This window comes from Pollachius pollachius (genome assembly GCF_949987615.1).
Source record: "Pollachius pollachius genome assembly, chromosome: 4".
NCBI lineage: Eukaryota > Metazoa > Chordata > Actinopteri > Gadiformes > Gadidae > Pollachius > Pollachius pollachius.
In genome coordinates, this window is record NC_136937.1 from 24,793,132 (window position 1) to 24,799,129 (window position 5,998).

Here is a 5,998-nt window from a genome sequence, read left to right on the forward strand (position 1 = left end):
ACGCCCCTTTTCTTGCATTTCCAAGATAGCTAGAGATGCCAAAATGTATATGCACATTTCCCGGGGTCCCTAGAATGACATATCCGAGATTTGGATTTCTAGAACTTAGAGAAAAAAACTTTTCCAAAATGGACTGTTTTTTGGACAAAGCCTCTCAGAAGTGTTGCCTGCAAGACCTAGTGGATCAGAATGTGGTTGAAAGACAGTTTTTGAGATAGGAAGGTCCTACCGCCCTGAAACTTGACTACCTTATTCTAGGGCATAACTGGGACCCCTACACCGAAACTTGGCCCTCTCTGACCCCGAGGGCAGGGAGGAGGGTGGGGTCTGAGGTTTTGGTTTAGGGTTAGGGTTAGGGTTAGGGCTGGCTTTTTTCCAGAGACCCACAATTTTCACAGAGTAATCCCAAGATACACCCTGGTTGAACGTCCAATGGACAAGATTCTATCTCTTGTCAACTAATTTAGATTCATTTCTAGCAATGGCTTGTTGCCAATGCGTTTCAACAGAGCATTTGATGATGCTGTGTGAGCCTTTCCTGTAGGGCTGGAGCCCCCAGTTGATAATGGTGTTTGTTCTTTGAGACCCTCTAAAGAGATCCCAGGTCTATAGCTTACTTGTTAATGTCCTCGCCTCAGTCACCTATTGCATCACTTCCTTTAGGGCTTCGGCCTCCTAATTGATCATTGTAGTATATTTGAATGCCCTCTTTCATATATATATATGACACCACCACCACAGGGACGTGGCAACAATTCTCCATATCTTTTATGTTGCAAGTAGTATAATGAAGCACGGAGACCGACATACATTCAAGAGTAAGTATATTGAGTAAGTCCAAGGTTGTAAGCACGCAGCACAGTACTGTAGGTCTAGCTCCCTAGACTATCTCTACACGTATCGTTCCACTTCTTCTCTAGTACTACAACACACTTCATAACAGTAGAACCCACCTAGTGGTGTAATCAGGTAGTGGACACAACATCCCCCCACAACGTAAAACAATTACTTCTCTCTGTAAGAACTTCTGAAGTAATACGATTATTCTTATGTTAATCTATAACCATAGAACATTAAACAAAGTGATAGAAATGAGAAATAATATTATGGCAGTATTATATAGTATCAGACCGTACTAGTTAAATGCAAAATAATTATTGACTGTATTTATCCACACATTTAGCAAGAAAATTTAAGCTCAGAAACATGACTCAAAAGGATACGACAAAGTCCTGGGTTCTTGCATCTCCAGTATCATAGTCTTTTAACCAGTCTGGAGGTTTACGATCTCTGGCAGGATGCATGGTTCTCTCAGGCGTGCAGGGCTGAGATGTTCGAGCCAGCGGCTGCTCTGTAGGAATCACTACTGCATCAGTTGCTTGAGTGCGCTGGTCTGCAGGTATCACGGCTGCATCAGGTACGCGAGTGAGGTTAGAGGAATGCCAAAGTTTCCCATCAGAAAGTCTGTATGTGCAGGGACCCACTTGCTTTTGGATTTCAACTGGCTTTGTGAATCTGGGATGTCCTTTGGGCACATGAGTCTGCTTCTTCTTCTTCTGGCAATGACATAACAGCAAGTTTGGTTCTCATCTTGCGACCAAACATCAGTTCAAAAGGTCAAACATTTGTCATTGAATGTGGGGTTGCCCAGTAAGTCTGTAGGAAAGCGGTCATTATTTCTTTCCATGGTGCAGCTTGTACGATTGCAGCTTGCACCCAGCCCTTCAAGACCCGATTAAATCTTTCTACAGCTCCATTAGACGCTGGGTGATACACAGACACCTTGATCTGTCTTATGTTGCAGTCTTTGAAGAATGTGGTAGTGGGGCAGTGGAATTCAGTTGAGGCCCATTGTCAGTCACTACACATTCAGGGTTGCCATAACGACTGAAGACATTAGCGAGGAATCCAATCATGACCTCGCTGGTAATTGATGCTGTAAAAGCCACTTCAGGCCATTTGGAATAGTAGTCAGTAAGAGCAATGGCATACCTACAGTTCCATGGGGCTGTCTTGAACGGTCCTACTATGTCCAGACCTACCTTGGTCCATGGTGCTGCAGGCAAAGGTACTGGCTGTAGTAGTGCGGCGAAAGTCTTTGCCGCGCGGTCCAGGCTTTGGCATAGCGTGCAGGCTGAGATGTAAGACTGAGCAAGGGCATCCATTCCAGGGAACTAATACAACTCGCGCAGGCATTGTTTAGTTCGTACTATGCCCTGGTGGTTCTCATGTGCCAACTAATGTTTTCCATAAAGAAATAGGCACCACTAAGCGAGACTCGCGGAACACTCCCCGGAAGTCCCCGTGTACACTCATTTCGCATTTTGAAGTATGGTTGCAGTTCAGTACTCACTGATTTTAGAGAAGCAGGCCATCTTTTTTGAATCTGTGTGTGCAGAGCAGAGATCTCTGTGAACGATGCAGAGGCAGATTTGAACTCAGACGGTGTAATGGCAGCTTGTGCTGTGGAAAGCAATGCAACCAACTTGGGCTCAGTCTCTGGTTCGTATGCAGGATCAGTAGGCAATGGTAATCGAGGCAAGCAGTCCGCAGTTTGGTTCTGTGTGCCAGCACGGTACACTACGTCATAGTTGAAGCACAGCAGTCGGGCTGACCATCTTGCGATGCGCATTCCAGCTCTGTCAGCACCTTTAGTAGATAGAAGAGTAGTGAGGGCCTGGTGATCGGTACGTAGAGTGAACCTGTGACCCCACAGGTACGTTCTCCACTTCTCGACTGCCCAAACACAGCCTAAGGCCTCCTTTTCAACTGTCGCATATATTCTTTCGGCCTGTGTCAACGTTCTTGAAGCAAATGCGGCTGTGCGTTCAATGCTGTTAGGGTGTATCTGCGTGAAGACGGCGCTTACGCCATAGTCAGAGGCGTCTGTAGAAACGATGCTTGGCAGGGCAGGGTCATACAAGGCCAATGCTGAGCTGTCCACCAACAGCTGTTTCAACTCCCTGAAACACTTGTCAGCTGCATCAGTCCATTTGAAGTCTGAGTCACTGCGAAGGACGGCATGCAGTGGCTCAACCACAGTCGCATAGTTGGTTATGAATTTGTTGTACCATGAAAGCATGCCCGGAAATGAATGCAAGGTGCCTGCATCGTGTGGTGGAGGTGCTTGTGCAATTGCTTTAACATGTTCTGTATCCTGCTCGATGCCTTGTGCGGACACTAAGTGACCAAGAAAGCACAGACTGGACTGTCTGAATGGGCACTTTTTATCATTGAGATGCAGACCTGCATTTGTGAGCCGCTTTAACACTTCTTGAAGTGCAGTGTCGTGCAGCACTTGGGTGCGTCCAAAGCATATGATGTTTGGAACACCTTGCAGGACGACTGACATTATCTTCTGAAAAGCACATGGAGCCGACGCTAAACCATAAGGTACCCTGCAGAAAAGGCCTTCATGGGTTATAAATGCAGTCAAATCCCTACTATCGGGATGCAGAGGAAGTTGATGATAGGCACTCTCAAGGTCGATTGTGGAAAACATGTTTGACCCGGCAAGAGTAGAAAGAGGTTCATCCATATGTGGTAGAAGATGACTGTCCACCACTATGGCTTTATTTGGTTCTCTGAGGTCAACACACATTCTTATGCCACCTGTTTTCACAACGATGGGTCACAACGATGGGTGAAACCCAGGGTGATGCGTCAATCCGTTCAATCAACCCAGCAGAGAGCAATCTATTCAATTCATCAGACACATCAGGTCTGACAGCAAAGGTCAGACGTCGTAGCTTTTGGCGAACAGGTATGGCAGACTCAGAGACCTTAACTGTATGCATGAAACCTTTCACACAACCCACTGTTGGAGCTTGCGCTTCAGCTTTGGAGAGCTGCATGACTGGGCTCGAGGCAGGAGGGTTGCAGGCAGGTGAGACAGAAAGCACCTTGTCACCTTCAATACGCAGCTTAGGTGCAGTTATCAAATCCATGCCCATTAGTGGAGTCCCAGTCTCTGTTACATAAAAGTTCACTTTACAGTACTCACTGTTCCTCACCACTGTAGCAGGCATGCATCCAGCACTTTGATTGGAGTTTGGAAGTAAGTCACAAGACGAGCTGCAGGCGGCTGTAGAGGCACTCCCTTGAAGTATTCCTCCACTATGCATTTTGGCAAGACTGACACTGAGGCTCCCATATCCACTGTACGTTTAACTGGCTTTTGCAATGTCCCAGCACAAATGTCCACAGTGCAATGTAGTTTTGCTGGTGACTCTGACTGTTGCAGCAATGGCAGAGTATATTCCGGTATTTCCACTTGACGCACGCTATGAGTCTGTGCAGCAGACCTACACACGCACGCAAAATGTCCCTTCTTGTTGCAGGTTCTACACATGACTTTAATCGTGGGGCATTCCGGTGCATTGGCCAAATGCTCATCGGATCCACAACGAAAACATGAGCGGGAATTTGTAGCAGGAGTGTAACTGGCAGTAGAATGGCTTGCAGATGAGCCCGAACGTGCATTCCTGTATGGCTGTCTACTCTTCCCTTTTCCTTGAACTTGGACTGCATGTACAGGCAAGCTACTTTTAACACTAGTCATGCACTTCGCTTGTTCTCCAGCTGACTCCATCTGACTAGCAATAGTGATAGCCTGCTCCAGTGTTGCGAACTTTTCTTTTAGCAACAGTCTTTCTCGGATACGTGGATTTGCAACATGTTCCACTAGTTGGTCACTTATCATGTCATCACAGCTAGCAAATTCACAAGTAGCAACTAACCTTCGCAAAACAGTCACGTAATAAATGATCGATTCATCAGCTAGCTGGACTCGTTTTCTAAATGTGTGTCGTTCGACGACAACATTTACCTTTGGCGTGAAGTAGCCATGCAAGGCAGCTATCGCAGTTGCCAATGTAGCACCAGTCTCCGGCAATGTGTAAAATAATCCTTTTCCCTCTGTTCCTAAACAGTGAAGCAAAAGGGCACGTTGTCTTGCCTCAGTCCATTGTAGTCCATCCACGTCGATGACCAAGCAGTAGTTCTTTAATATTTGTTCCCAAACCTTGAAGGGAATGGCAGGCTTCCCCGGCACAGGCAGAAAAAAATCCGGGAAAGGCACCGTAGCAGTCATGTTGAAAAATTAAAATGTAGAAAAAAAATCTGTAGTGCAAAGGTAACGTGAGTAAGTTCCTTGTTGCCAATTTGTTATGTTGCAAGTAGTATAATGAAGCACGGAGACCGACATACGTTCAAGTGTATGTATATTGAGTAAGTCCAAGGTTGTAAGCACGCAGCACAGTACTGTAGGTCTAGCTCCCTAGACTATCTCTACACGTATCGTTCCACTTCTTCTCTAGTACTACAACACTTCATAACAGTAGAACCCACCTAGTGGTGTAATCAGGTAGTGGACACAACAATATCCATATTGGGAGGGGATTGCTTGTGGACAGTAGGGGTACACTAGACATAAATAGGAAGCACACTCAGGAATGACCTCTCACACATGATAACTTAATTATTTTTTTCAAACAACCCTGCCTCATTAAATCAATGAGCTTGGTGTTTTGCTTTCACTAATAGGTTATAGGCCTAGACTGTGTCACTACAAAATCTGTCCAGGCGCATCGCTCAGAGTGACGTCACGTAACTAGACACCACACAGCGATTAAATAAAGAAACGAGCCAAGTTCAATACAGAAATAACTTATTTTACACAGTTTAAACGTACTAGTCTAAACTGCGTTAAATGGAAAGATATTCCAAGGTGTCCCTCTATTTCCTAGCCAGCGGACCCTAGTTTACGACAAAAACAACACAATTGACGGCAACTCAGTTCCCGCCCTTGACGTTGTTAACGTGGTTTGACGCAGAGATGATTGAAACTCATGAAGTCGTTTGCAAAGTGAACGGTGCATATATTGTGTACATTAATGTTCCTCATCAAAGCATCCCGCTCCTATCACAGGAATCTAGAATCAATATGTTTGGGTCTTTGTTGAGAATATTGTAACATCCACCTCACGTGGTGCAGCGT